A 15722-nucleotide genomic window follows, 5' to 3' on the forward strand; every position below is an offset into this window, starting at 1 on the left:
GGGCTGGTAGCTGGGAACCTGGGGCTGAGGCTGAGGCTTGGGCTGGTAGCTGGGAACCTGGGGCTGAGGCTTGGGCTTGGGCTGGTAGCTGGGAGCCTGGGACTGAAGCTGAAGCTTGGGCTGGCACCTGGCAACCTGGGGCTGAGGCTGAGGCTTGGGCTGGCAGCTGGCAACCTGGGGCTGAGGCTGAGGCTTGGGCTGGTAGCTGGGAACCTCAAGCTGAGGCTTGGGCTGGTAGCTGGGAACCTGGGGCTCAGGCTTGGGCTTGGGCTGGTAGCTGGGAACCTGGGGCTCAGGCTTGGGCTTGGGCTGGTAGCTGGGAACCTGGGGCTGAAGTTTGGGGTTGGGCTAGGGCTTGGGCTGGTAGCTGGGAACCCGGAGCTGAGGCTGAGGCTGAGACTGAAGCTTGGGCTGGTTCGTGGCCTGATGTCTACAGACCCCTTTCCTTGCTGTGGGGGTCATCTTGATGGCCAGCTGTGTCCCCCAGAATGCAGACCTCTCGTCCTCAGGCAGGAAGCTTGCCAACTCCAGAACAGAACATGGGTGGAGGGGGGAAAGCTGTTGGCTAGCTAACTTCCTGGCTGTAGTCAGTAGGCCGCTAATAGGCCTGGGGCTGGCTGACTTATGGACTTGCGCTGGCAGGGAGCTAGTGGGCCGCTGGCTAACTGACTCATGGACTGGAACTGTCAGGCTGCTAACAGGCTTGTGGTTAGCCGACTCGAGGACTGGGGCTGACAGGGAGCTAGCAGGCCAGTGACTAGCTGACTCTCGGACAGGAACAGGCTGGGAGCTAGCAGACCGGCGGCTAGCTGGACTGGGGCCAGTCGACTCAGGGACTGGAGCTGGTGGGAGGCTAGCTGGACTAGGGCCAGCCGACTCAGGGACTGGAGCTGGTGGGAGGCTAGCTGGAATGGGGCCAGCCGACTCAGGAACTGGAGCTGGTGGGAGGCTAGCTGGACTGGGATCAGCCGACTCAGGAACTGGAGCTGCACTCTGCACTCTAAAAACTTTTACTGTGCTCTACTCAGTTTCTTTGGTGAAACATTTTTACACTTACAAATATTGAGTAAATTAAAAAGTGGCGAAATTTTATAAATATACTTTATGATCTTGGTAAATCTAGGTAAAAATATTAAGTATATCTAACGAACTACATTTAGTACCATGACGTGAAACAATTGAGTAGATATAATAAAAATCCTGAATCGATGCAATTGTGCCTCATAAGTCAAAAACCACAAAAAAAAATAAGTACATAAAATTACAAATGCAAAGCAGATGTAACTGAAAATTAGACTGCTATTTAACCAAACACGTGCTAATTTTACTAAATGTTGTGATGATTAATTATCGAAATAATAAGGTTGTACTTACTTAATTTTAAAATTGTATTGTACGTTTTGCTCCAGGAATGCTTTAATGGAATCAATTGCTAATTTTAAAAAAAATTTACACATAGTAACATTTTAAGAAAGCATTTATTAAACCAAAATTTAACCTGGTTTACAATGCCAATGCTACAAAAACTAACTCTGTATAAATGCATCAAGAACAATGGGCACTTCAATCAAACATAGTCACCACAAACTATCAAGAAAAGCCAAAAGTTTTTTTCTTGCCAATGACAATGTGAGACCAACAGGCAGAATTGCTCTGCAGACTGAAAAGTTACACTTAAAAGTTATAGGACCAATATGTAATTTCTACTGTACTAAATCATAAAATGATCTTAATATATCATCAGAGATTAAGGAAACATGCTATGTTGAGATCCAGACTTCTCTGACATGCAATAGCCAGTATGTCCTCCTTCTAAATTTCCATTCTGATCCATAATGTACCATTTTTATTTTGACCAGAGCAGGTAAGGAGCAGATATGCATTGTTAAGGCACTATGTGGTGCATTTCCACAGCCTGATGTGAAAGGTGTTGGAGTTATGTAAGCGGCCAGTGAACTGGTTGAGATATAACTGCTTCTACCCGACCAAAAAAGAAAACATATCCTATACAGTAGCTTATCAACTCAATGTGCAGGACTTGACATTTAGTAGTTTTATAGTTTTAGCCTTGCTCCTGAAGCTTCAGTGTTCCTGACCTGCATGAGCTTCAGGTCTGGGGACCAGGAGGCAAGCAGAGACAGCTCTCTCCACTGTCTGAATTTGGATTGCAGTACTCATTTTAAATGCTACAAGTCAGAGATACATATTGGTCTTTAAGTCACACATCATCGAACAATAACCGTCCACAGTGAAATTTTTGTCATTAACACATTTGTTAAATGCATAAGAACAATGGGAACAATAGCAAAAAATTGCACTCAGATAAAAGTCAACACAAAGTATCAAGAAAAGTTTTGATTATACAATTGTAAAACTGTCCAGCCTTTTATATATCAACTTTCAACCAGTTTTTTCTTGCCAACTGAACTCTGCATACGGTTGAACTGCAAGCAATATAGCAACAGTCCAGAATGAAATCTTTTTATTGGCTTACCTTGCAAATGAAAAAGTCACATGATATCAGGGCATATTGTTGAACAGTAGTCAGAGTACAGTAATCTAGGTACACAGGTAATTTTTCAATCTCTGAACTTTAGTCGACAGATTTCCTGGATCAAGCCCCATCAGTACTTTTTGAAATACCTCAAAACTACATCTGAGCTTCTTGGGGTAGCTCAGATCCAAGATATAGGTTAGTCCCAGTAGATAACAGCAAGCTCTGCTAAGATCGCCAAGGCTTCTGAGGACAGTGACACCCTCAATTACAATCCCTACATCAGCAGGTTCATCAACTGACCCATCTTGGTTGCACAGCACATAAATCTTCATCACTTCATCTCCTCTTGTACACTGACAGGTGTAAAAGCAGCATCCTGCAGACATAAAGATAACTGGTTACAACTCATTTTAAGTCTTCATGGGACACAAAAGTGATCCCTCATTGCTCACTTATTAAACAAAACCTCAGGATTGCTTTAACATATGTCCAGATCTTCATCTAAGTTCCATAATGAACAAACACAATCTACTTTATTACCACACAAAGCATTGCATTGTTCATGTCCATACTGAAAAGTAAAACACTGAAACATTTAAGGTGTAGGTCAGTTAATTTCCTCAGTGTAACTTGCTTTTTCCACCAGTATTGTGAATATTTAATGGATGTGTTCAATAAAGACACAAAAGATTATGATTATTTGTGTTACTAACTTGTCTATACTTTTTATTTGATAAAGTTTCGTATTTCAAAACTAATTAATCTAGAAAACCATGTAATTGCAAGGGATTCATACATTTTGTTGCTACTGTATTTAATGTACTTACCCCAAAATCCTTTATCAAGGCACTTGCATCTTCTCCCAGATGATCAATGAGACATCGGATGATGACCTCTCCTGTTTGCTGAATGGGGATTCCAGCCTGCAAAACAGAAAGTCTTTATACATCTAACATTATTCCACGCGTTCAAGTTTAATTTTGCTTTATTCTACCAACTTCAAAGGAATTGACATTAGACAAATGAAACATCAGCCTTATCATCAGCCTTACAGAATGCTGGTATTTGGGGAGACAAGTAGATAAGAATAAAAACAAGGTGTAGAAAAAAATTGGTGTGTCATGCAGAAGAACAGGAGGAAGCTAATGCAACCAACCGACCCAAACCCAAACCTAACCCAACTCTGAGGCATTATCTATATCCACATGAGCATCTACTTCCAACAAAGGAAAGTTATTTTCATTTTCAGTAACAACTGGATGTTTTGCTATCACATTAGCCTTGTAATCTTTACATGAATGGCATTTGTGTTTTCGACTTCTGTGTGTTGCGTAAGTCCCATATGTTTGTCTTGAAATCACACCCCTCAAAAGCACATTCTACTGTTTCATGTTTTTTCAAGTGAAAATTAATATGTTGGAAATAGTCTTTTGTATTAGGATGGGATGAGTCACAAATTTGACAACTTCACATTCTTCAGTTTCGTGCAAACTGTGAGATCTATATAAATGTGTGCGCAAGCCACCCCATGTCTTGAAGGAGCAAGGACAGTTTAAATGAAGACAGGGTACTGAATATCCACGGCCAAAAGTACCATGACTCACTCGATAATGCTTCAAAAGTGCCCCTTTGGATGAAGCCACAAATGTGCAGAGCTTACACTGCCATCCATAAGTTGACACCTGAAAAAGTAATGATAAATAGTGTTACCATAGGAAGCAAACAGAGTAATTTCATTGCTACTTCTATTAATCTATGTATTTTTTGGGACTAATATGATTAATCACGCAAATGTGTGAAAAAAACACTAGGGAAACATGCTTAATCCAACAGTAAAAAGTTGCTGTATTCGCAAACTGGCATGATGATTGCACCAGAAGAAATCATGTGGCCAACAACATCAATAGGCTTCTTTCTCTAGCACCCACAGAGTTGTTGCATTCATCGCCCAGATTTGCAATGGCAATAGACAATGCAGAGGTTTAGGGGTGCAACAACTAATAAACATAGTTGACAATAATCAGTGACAAAATTAGCTGCCTAAATATTTAATTGTCAATTATTAGTTGGTTACAACTAACTAACCTATGCACATATTTGTGTTAGTTTGTCTGAACTAAACAGTTTTCCCAGAGGTGACGATGGAAGTAACTAAGGAGTTAACCATCTCACCTCCTTATTATGTCTGACAGTAGCGCATATGTAAGAGCAACCAGGAACTGACGGTTAAAAAAAAAAAAAAACATTTCAAAATGGCTGCGGCAGACACAAAGACATAACAATACAAATGAGTAGTGGTAGCTGCTGGTCTGGACCACACTCTCAGGACCGCAGTCAGTTCTGGTTAGCCAACTACAATTGCAGTGGATATATAGACCTTCAACTGAGAGAAGAAATATGTGCAACCCTGCTGAGCCATACCTAAATCTCACCAAACAAACAAATCAAATGACGCACCAAAACGTCCCTAAAACAGCCTCAAGCTAAATTGAAAGACTGAGTTAGTGCCATTTAGTAATTTTGCGATGTTTGTATAATCCGATTAGCTGATTAATTGTTTCATCAATTGTTAGATTAATCAACTATCAAAACAGTTGTTATCTGCAGCCCGACAGAGGTACTGTAAATGCATAATATCGTATCAATGACCCAATGGTGGATATAGTTGGTAACAATTAATACTACTATATCCTAGACATTTTATCTTTACAGTTTGTGTTTCCAATTAATACTCCCTGACCAATGCAGTCAAACATGGTCGAAATCAAAAGGTGCAACTCATTTGCTTACTTGTTGCTTTCCTGAACTTGTATAAACTAAACTATGCAATACATTGGGATCCTTGTTTCAATGTTTACACATTTAATGGTCCTGGGACACAATAATAAATGTGTGACATTTCTCTCTTTGTTGTCTTTATTCTCTCCCTTAGCAGTGTTGGTGCTGTAAATAGAGTAAAAAATATTTAACATGCTTTACAAGACAACTTTGCCCCAAACACTTCAACAATGGGACTTTCTGAAAATGACTGATGTCATAATTATATTGATAGAGGTATCATTCATTTGGACAACAGAAAGTTGCAGAATGATCATATCATCAAAAAAATTATGTTTACTGAAATTAACACAATACTGGACAGTCACTATCTTAACTTAAGACCACATGCAAATCAAATTCCCATCACTGAACGCAGCATCAAATCAGACCACAATCAACCAGTCAGAGTGACCTTAAATGCTTTCACCTTCTGCACTTGGTAGATATTTACACTGGCCTCAAATGGATGCAGCACTCTTCACCATCACTATCACATCAATGGACTAGAAGTGGCACACATACACATGTAAAGACGATAAGACAGCAGAGACTTTCATTTTGAAAAAATTGTTAGGTGAATGTGCAACATTACATGTTCTAGCCATCATCAAAGTATTCACCCCAAAATATGGTAAGACCTTTAGCAAGTAGAACACTCAAAAATAAAATATATAACTCCTTATTAGAACAATAATAATAAATCATTAGTTTCGTAAGAAAAGGTAGTTAGTTACAGACATTTGTATCACCATATTGTGCCAAGCTGTTTAACTTAATATCTAGATTGAATATACATCACAACATTAAAACCAGGTACCATGTTTAAGGTTTTGGCTGAATGTTGTATAACATTGTTTCCCATACAATGGCCGCAGCAACAACCACTATTTATATCTATTTTTTTTTTTATTTGAAATAGGTAAATTAATATTTTTTTTAATTGCAGAACTATAAGAACTTGTCTTTTAAATCACACATAGAAAAACTTGTGTCTAAACTTAAAATCAAATTGGGTTTTTTCTTTAGAAACAAGTCCTGTTTTTCCCTACAAGTTAGAAAACGCTTGATCCTGACAACTTTCATTGCTTTTCTAGATTATGGAGACTTACTTTTTGTGAATGCACCTGACACTTACATGAAAAAACTGGATACTGTATATCACTGCGCTTTACGTTTTATGACTGGTTGTGGCAATCTTGTCCACCACTGCACTTTGTATGCAACGGCAAACTGTCCATCTTTGTCTGTCCGCAGATTCTCTCGATAGATGGTTTTTATATATAAATCTCTACTCGGGCTGGTTCCCACCTATTTGTGTTCTTATATGTGTAGAGATTTTAGTCGGTACAGCCTTCGCTCACAGGACATCCTCCGCATGTTGGTTCCTAGAGCCAACACAGATCTTGGTAAAAAGCCTTCAGATATGCTGCCCCCTGGTCATGGAATGACTTACAGAAGGATCTGAGGTTACCTGAACTGATCACTTTGGGGGAACTTCAGTCCATTTTAAAGGACAGAGAAGCCAGTTCTATTGGGCAATGTACTTGTTTCTAAATTGTTTTACTGCTGAAACATCTTAAATTATTTTGACCTGTCGCGTGCTCTTGTGTCAATGTTGTACGTACTTTCTGCTTCTAACTATAGTGTGTGATTGCTGTTGTTGTTGTATGTATTGTTGTAACTTTGTCTTCGCTGCCCTCTTGGCCAGGTCGCTCTTGAAAAAGAGATTTTAATCTCAATGAGTCTTTTACCTGGTTAAATAAAGGATATTGATTGATTGATTGATGACTTAGTCCACACAACAAAACAGTTACAGTCTCAGAAATGACAACTTAAGCCCCATCCACAGGAACATGAGCCCAGGCCTAAATGCACAAATAGTTCATCAAACCTGTGTATCATCCACACTAAGCCGGCATTTTGGGGGTCTGAAAACGATCATTTCTTAACCTAGGCCCCAGAGTGCAAAGATCTGAAAATGCTGTTTCCGTGGCACCATTGTTACGCCCTGTCCGCTTCTTTTTCTGATACTTTTGCGTCATGGCTCCACCTCTTAATAAATGCGCCAACCTCAAAAAATGACAACAACAATGGTGCCGTACAGTGTTGGTGCGTCCTGCTGAAGCTAGCCACCCTATTATCGCCATTAGTTTATTAGTTTATTTAGTTTACTTGCCGCAGCCATGTTCTATGTTTACATCGTATAGATTTCTGCATATGCTTAAAGTCCTGCCGCCAGTTTTCGCAGTTACAGCGTCATAGTGCCACCAACAGGCCTGGCAAGTGTTTTACATTGTTTTCAGGCGCATCAAGTGAATTCGTGTGGACGGACACATTTACTGAAACAGCTCCGGCTTTATAAAGAACGTTTTTGGAACTATAAGCGTTTTGGCTTCGTGTGGATGTAGCCTGAGTCCACGCAAAATAACATCTATTAACATTAAACTTTTTGCCAGCTGCTTTTCAATTTGTTTTGTATTAAACCTGAATTTGATTTGTCTCTGTTATCTGTACAAGTGAGAGTGTGAGCGCTAAATTCACACAGGACAGTACAGAAGTAAATACAGCACAGACACATCATTTACTTACTTGTACTTAATTTAATTTAAGCACTACTAGAATTAACAGGACTTCTGATAAAATCAGGGTACATAACAAAGATAACAAAGAACACCGGGCGAACACCGACACAGACCCTCACTAAGCTCCAGCTCTACCCCCTCCCACCTAAATCCGTTTGGGAGGGAAAGGTTGTTGCGCATCATGTTCTAAAATAATAAGCATAACATTTTGCACATGATTTTACATCGTCGTATAAACCAAGCATTACCCAGAACAGTTCGGTGGTCTGAATAAATAGACTACATACAGTCATGTCAATTGTGCAGAAGAAGTTAAGCTAACTAGCTAACTTATGCCAGCAGGCTGCAACAGCATTCAGAAATTACACCCTATAAGTTATGTATGCAAAAAGACAGAGTAATTATTAATAACTTGATACCAGTAATAAGGCTTGCTAGCTTGCTACTTACCGTGCTTTGAGAGCAGGTCTTCCAGTTGCTCTTAGCATCACAGAAGCGAACTTTCCAGCAGGTCTCCTGTTGAAAAAGTGGGCAGATACAAAGTCAGGTATCCTGTGAGGCCACGCTCTTTGCGCACGACTGAAGTGTTCATATTCAAGTGAAACTTACTTAAAGTAATAAGTCACTTAAGAACAGTGGCGCTGAATCCTGTACGCACTGTGCATACAATTTTTTTTGAAGGTGTGAAAAAAAAAATATTTTAAAGGGTTTTTTTTAATTGTTTGTGTCTGTGTGTACTGTGAAATTGAATCCTGGCGGCGCCACTGCTTAAGAAGATTAAGGAAATTGATTTTGAATGAGTAATAACTGCAGTTACTGAAACTGATCAGTATAATTAGTCCTTTCCAAATAATCTGAATGAAATTTACCCAACAAATTAAGGATATTTCCAATATAGTTTGTTAACCAAATGCTAATTTATTTCAATGAAATAAACTTAAAATAATGAATGTAAAGTTAAGATAAAATTACCTGTTAAATTTTTAGGCATTTAATTTGGTATATCCAACTCAAACAATCAACTGAATGTGTTTCAGAGATTTTATTAAGGTAGTATAGTTGTTTCTTACTGTGATATATACAAAGCCACTGAATTACTTTTTAGAGTGTGGTGGGAGGCTAGCAGGCCGGGGGTCTGATGGCTGAGACCGTTGAATCACCAACTCACTGCCTCTCCAGCTCAGTTCTAATGGTGTCTATTAAGCACAACACCTCTGGTATGTTAGGCAGATTCCAGAACCAGACTTTGCCATAAATAAGGGTCTCCACCGAGGTTAAAGCCACCAGCCTTCTCTGAGTGTCCAGGGTACCACCCCCACCACAATGAATCAAATAGTGTATCAAGTGTATCAAGATCCTTTACCTCCTTCAGCCAGGACAAAAGGTCTGCTGGGTTCAATAATGGTCGGATCATTCTGTTATGATTTGTGGTCGAGCAAAAACCAATCCATTAACCAAATAGGAAAACAAGGACCAGACCAGAATTACTTAGTTAGTATCACAGGGAACAAGCAAAACCACACATAAGGGGATGATCCCAGAAAGACACAGACTGAAATTGACAGGGAACTAAACATACTCAGGTGGACACAATCACAATCACAATCACAAAGGTGGGAAACATACAGGAAGAAAAGAAAACTAAGACACATGAGGGAAGGTTACCAAAATAAAACACTGTTGTCATGATCTGGTTTGTTTATTTTTTTATTTCCTGTTTTATTTTGAAGGTTTTCCATATGTGTCACATTTTGATGTTACTTCCTGTGTTTTCCTGCCTCTGCAATTGTATGATTGTTTTCACCTGTGTCTGATTAGTTCCCCCTGCCCATTGTATTTAAGTTCATGTTTCCCTCAGTCTTTTTCAGTTGGTCACTGTTCCTTCTGGTGTGATGCATTCCTGTCAGTGTGAGTTTTTCACTGTGATTCAGTGATTTTGTACTTTGCTTTAGTTTCCTTGGACTTTGTTACAAGACCCCCTTTATTTGGATTTTGTTGCCTCTTTGGATTTTTTTATTTTATTTTTTTAACTGGACTTTTACTGGGTTTATTTTCCCATTTGTTGGACTCATGCTCCTTTTTTGAATTTATTTGCCTAAATGAACTCTTTACTGTGGTTTTCATCCCCACTTGCCACCTTGCTTGATAGCTTGTTCAGTCATGTGAGGGACTGAGCAGATAGGCATGAGGAGTCCAGGTGTATTTTCACAAAAAGAGATTTATTTGCACAAAACTTAGTCAATACATAAAATTTCTGGGCCCATAAAAGAGATCAACTAGACAGAACTTAACTCAGGCTATTATAACTTAAACAGAATGTAACTGAACTGACTAAAGACAAAAATGAACTTAACAAAAACTAAACTTACCCCACAAGCTGCACACAAAGTGCTGTACTGTCAATGTATGCAAACCAAAAATGTGTATGTTGTATGAAAACAAAAGGTGTGTGTCATCCTTTGTGTTTGCTGTCTCCATGTGCAATTGTGAGGTCAACTAAATGAATAATTAAATGTACTGAGAACTAAGGTGAGTGTAGAAGGGGTACCAACATTCATGCAAGCTGTGTGGCAGCAGTTGCAGCCATCAGAAGTCATCTTAGTTAACTGCTTGCACCAGTACTGTCGTTTGGTCTGCATTTGGGTTCAACCCTGTTAGTCCATGACCCAGTTTCAACAGTACAAACTGACCATCATGAACCCAGCAGACCCCAGTCTGCAAGAACTCCAAGACCTTTCCTCCATGTTTTTCCATGTGAGTTTTTGTTTGAGTCAATCTGCCACCAAAGAGAGACTGAGACTCTTAGACTCTCCGCCATCTTGCTCTTATATAAGCAAGATGGCGGCGCGTGCAGACGCAGCGGCTCGTGGCTCCCGTGTTTACGTTTTTGTTTGTTTGTTTTTACTCATTTCTACGTTCACCACTCTTCTGGAAGCTCTCACACAGTACAGCAGGTCCGAACTGTGGAACTTTGGGGTACAGTTCAGACTCCACACACCCCATAAACTGGACTTTATTCCACCGGAGCTGCTACGGACTCCAGAGCCCACCACCATCCCCCCACTGCTGCCTAGGAGACGGAGGAGGCACCGTAAACAAAAGAGGGGCAAGAGAGCTGGCTTGCGTGCTAGGCTACAAGCTAAACCTCACAGACCGGCGCTCCCCAGTCTCTTCCTCACTAACGCCAGGTCTCTCGCCAACAAAATCGACAAGGTCTAAGGACTGTCTCTCGTCGGATGGACAGCTGTGTGACCGTTGTCACAGAGACCTGGCTGGACGATAACATCCCGGACGCAGTGGTGGAGCTAGCAGGGCGCTCTCTGTATCGGGCGGACAGGTCTGCAGCTTCGGGTAAGAGCAGAGGCGGAGGTTTGGCGCTGTACGTACACAATGCCTGGTGTACAGCTACACACACTGTCGGCACATTCTGCTCTCCTGATTTGGAATACCTGGCGGTGAAATGCCGACCGTTCAAGCTGGTTAGAGAACTCTTGTCCATTGTTATTGTGGCCGCCTATATCCCACCACGGGCTAATGCTAAGCTAGCATTAGAGGAGCTGTATACTGCCTAATCAGCGGGCAGATGAACAACAACCCAGAAGCGGCTGTGATTGTGGTGGGAGACTTTAATCATGTCGAACTGAAGGCAGTGTTTCCTAAATTTCACAAGTACATAGACTTTCCTACCAGAGACAATAACATTTTGGATCAGGTCTACTGCAACATCCCTGCTGCTTACAAGGCTGCAGCAGCTCCACACCTGGGCATGTCAGACCACATCTCAGTGGAACTGATTCCTGCATACAAGCCTCTGGCCTGCAGAACAAAGCCAACCACCAGGACAATACAAGTATGGACTGAGGAGGCCTCCTCTGCACTTCAGGACTGCTTTGAGCACACAGACTGGAGTGTGTTCAGTGAAGGGGCAGACCTGGAGGAGTATACATCATCTGTATTGTCCTACGTTCAGTTCTGCACTGATGCTGTCCTCCCTGTTAAGACCATCATAGTGTTTCCCAACCAGAAACCATGGCTGGACGGCACAGTACGGTCCCTGCTGAAAGCCCGGGACACCGCCTACAGATCTGGAGATAGGCTGGCTTATAGCAGGGCTTGAGCAGAGCTGAAGAAAGGAATTAAGCAGGCCAAGCTCCGGCATAAACAGAAAATTGAAGACCACTTCAATAACAACAACCCCCAGAACATGTTGAGAGGCATCAGAACCATGACGGACTACAAGTCCAGCACTCTGCTCGCCAGCCACGACCCCACTCTGCCTGACACCTTAAACAGCTTCTTTGCCCGCTTTGACACCAGGTGACATCCACCCTGAGGAGGATCAACACCCGCAAAGCTACAGGACCGGATAAGGTGTCAGGCCAGACTCTAAGAACATGCGCTGACCGGCTAGCAGGGGTGTTCCTGGACATTTTCAATCTGTCCCTGCAGCTGTCCATGGTTCCTGAGTGCCTCAAGTCCTCCACCATCATACCGGTGCCTAAGAAGACGTCTGCCACCTGCCTGAACGATTACCGGCCTGTTGTTCTAACCCCGCTAATCATGAAGTGCTTTGAACGGATTCTTCTCAGGTACATCAGAGACTTCATCCCCTCGGACCTAGACAGCCTTCAGTTTGCCTACAGCAGAGGGAATCGGTCTACAGAGGATGCTGTCTCCATCACCCTGCACACAGCCCTGACCCATCTGCAGCAGCCCAACACCTATGTCAGGATGCTATTTGTTGACTTCAGCTCAGCTTTTAACACCGTCATCCCAGACAAGCTGGCGCTGAAGCTACACGCGGTGGGTCTGCCTGCTTCAGTGCCACTGGATTAGAGACTTTCTCACCAACAGGCCTCAGGTGGTGAGAATAGGGAATGCAACATCATCCCCTCTGGTCCTCAGCACGGGCACGCCACAGGGTTGTGTGCTCAGCCCAGCCCTCTTCACCCTGTTCACACATGACTGTACTGCCATCCACCCCACAAACACAGTCGTGAAGTTCGTGGACGACACTACAGTAGTGGGTCTCATCTCAGACAACAACGAGACCCACTACAGAGAGGAGATTTACCAGCTGACCCAGTGGTGTTCAGCCAACAACCTGGTTCTGAACACAGGGAAGACCAAGGAGGTCATTGTGGACTTAAGGAGGTCCAGGAAGACGGATCACGCCCCCCTCCTCATGGACGGAGAAGTGGTGGAGCATGTGGACAACATCAAGTTCCTGGGCCTCCACATCACATCTGACCTCTCCTGGTCCATGAACACCTCTCGCCTGGTGAAGAAGGCACAACAAAGGCTTTTCTTCCTAAGGAAACTGAAACGGGCTGGACTTTCCTCTCGGCTGCTCGTGAACTTTTACAGGGCCACGATCGAGAGTATCCTCTGCCTCAGTGTGACAGTGTGGTATGGCAGCTGCACGGCACAGAAGAGGAAGCAACTGGCACGGGTGGTAAAAACTGCACAAGGCATCGTGGGCTGCCCCCTTCCTGACCTGGACTCTGTATATACAGGCCGGGTCAAGAAGAGGGCAAGATCCATCGCCACAGACCCCAGCCACCCGGGCCACAGACTGTTTGTACTGCTTCCATCAGGAAAGCGCTGCCGAACACATATTCCCCCCCATTTAGCCAGGCAGTCACTCCCACCTATTGGAGGGAGAGACTGTGAGGACACTTTTTTTTGCACACTGCACTCTGACCACCTTCACCTGCACCTTCTGTGTACTTAACATTTAAGTATACACCCTGTACTTACTTTATTGCCGCTACATTTCAGTCTATTTCACTGCATTTTATTTTATGTATATTTTTATTGCATCTCGGTATATTTTCATTGCATTTTATGTATATTGTATACGTTTTAAATGCTGACTTTTTATGCCCTGTGTGTTTATTTTATCTTATTTGTGAGTTTATTTTATCTTATTTGTGAGTTTATTTTATTTTATCTTATTTTATTATCCTTTTTTTTCTACACGGGGGTTGCAATGCAAATTTCGTTGACATGTCCATGCTCAATGACAATAAAAGCAATCTTGAATCTTGAATCTTGAATCTCTTAGAGGTGTTTACCACTGTCACTCTAAGACCTGGTATTTGGAATTACCTGGTTCAGCAATTTTCCTTATAGATTTGGAGGATTTCAAAACAAGACTGGAGGATCTTATCTCCTCCAGTGGCTCCAATTCTGGCCCTACCATAAGATCCATTAGTCCTCCCTCTTAGCTCCAGTGCCAGCGTCAGTTAGCCACCTGTCAGCTCTGGTCCCTGAGCCGGCTAGCCACTGCCCTGCTAGCTTCCAGCCAGCTCCATCTTGCGAATCTGCTAGCCATGGACCTGCTAGCATTCCCCTAGCTCCAGCCCTTGAGTCAGCTAGCCAACAGCCTCCATGACTCCAGCCATGTCCCGTTCCTGATTTGGCCCCTACAAAAAATAAGTGGGGCTCCTTTGCCGCTGTCCTCCAGATGGGCTCCTCATTCCCGCCGGCCTTCTTGCTTGTAAGTCTTTGTTCAGTCACCTTAGTTAATAAATTTTTTGTGTTGCACCAGTACTGTCATTTGGTCTGCATTTGGGTTCAACCCTGTTAGTCCATGACCCAGTTTCAACAACCTTGGGGAAATGAGGGCCCAGCCTTCTTGGGCCCATTATTTCCATTCTTCTCTTTCCAGTAATCTAAGGTTTACCTTCACATTAAATGAAAAATAATCAAGTCTTAATCTCATTATTGGAATGTGTGTTCATATCAGTGAGCAAAAGTGACTGCTCAACTATGCTTATAATAACCCAGAATCAGAATCAGAATCAGAAATTGCTTTATTGCCAGGTATGATTTTACACATATGAGGAATTTGTTGTGGTGAAGTTGGTGCAGACACATCTACTAAAAATGAAAGTACAAAATATAACAATATAAATATATATACACAAGTCAGTCTTTTGTTTGTTTTTTCCGGAAACACAGTCAGTTTTTTTTTTCAGAAAAAAGTCCAAACTGAGTGTTAATGTAACGCATAGAGTTGTGTGTGTCAATGTGGCAAGATGAGGCAGAGGTGGAGTGTGAAGAGTGTCAGGGGGGTTCCGGGCATTGTTGATAAGACTGACAGCAGACGGGAAAAAACTGTTCTTGTGGTGTGAGGTTTTGGTCCTGATGGACCACAGCCTCCTGCCAGAGGGGAGCGTCACAAAGAGTTTGTGTCCGGGGTGAGAGGGATCGGCCACAATCTTTTCTGCATGCCTCAGGGTCCTGGAGGTGTACAGGTCCTGGAGAGATGGGAGATTGCAGCCAATCACCTTCTCTGCAGACCGAATGACACGCTGCAGTCTGCCCTTGTCCTTGGCGGTGGCAGCAGCGTACCAGATGGTGATGGAGGAGATGAGGATGGACTCAATGATGGCTGTGTAGAAGTGCACCATCACTGTCTTTGGCAGGCTGGATTTCTTCAGCTGCCAAAGGAAGAACATCCTCTGCTGTGCTTTCTTGATGAGGGAGCTGATGTTCGGCTCCCATTTGAGGTCCTGGGAGATGATAGTTCCCAGGAAGCGGAAAGACTCCACAGTGTCAATAGTGGAGTCACAGAGGGTGATGAGGGCAGGTGAGGCTGAGTTCTTCCTGTTGTCCACAACCATCTCCACTGTCTTTAGAGCGTTGAGCTCCAGGTTGTTCTGGTTGCACCAGGTCACCAGATGGTCAACCTCCCACCTGTAGGCGGACTCGTCGCCATCAGAGATGAGAGATATAAGAGATGTTTTGCTGTACGCTTCTGTAGGATTAGAGGTAAAACACACCGTGCAATAAAAAGGCAGAAACGCTAATGAGAC

At 42.7% G+C, this 15722-nt stretch overlaps 1 long non-coding RNA gene across 1 annotated transcript; it reads right to left on the minus strand.

Annotated features, from left to right (window-relative positions):
* Nucleotides 1–1460: 1460 nt before the first annotated feature.
* On the minus strand, nucleotides 1461–13498 carry LOC143335180 (uncharacterized). Its single transcript, XR_013078407.1, has 4 exons — nucleotides 8350–13498; nucleotides 4102–4179; nucleotides 3325–3420; nucleotides 1461–2873 (listed from the first exon to the last, which is right to left on the minus strand). It is a non-coding gene; the product is annotated as an uncharacterized LOC143335180 (long non-coding RNA).
* Nucleotides 13499–15722: the final 2224 nt, after the last annotated feature.

The sequence above is a fragment of the Chaetodon auriga genome, chromosome 17 (genome assembly GCF_051107435.1).
Source record: "Chaetodon auriga isolate fChaAug3 chromosome 17, fChaAug3.hap1, whole genome shotgun sequence".
NCBI lineage: Eukaryota > Metazoa > Chordata > Actinopteri > Chaetodontiformes > Chaetodontidae > Chaetodon > Chaetodon auriga.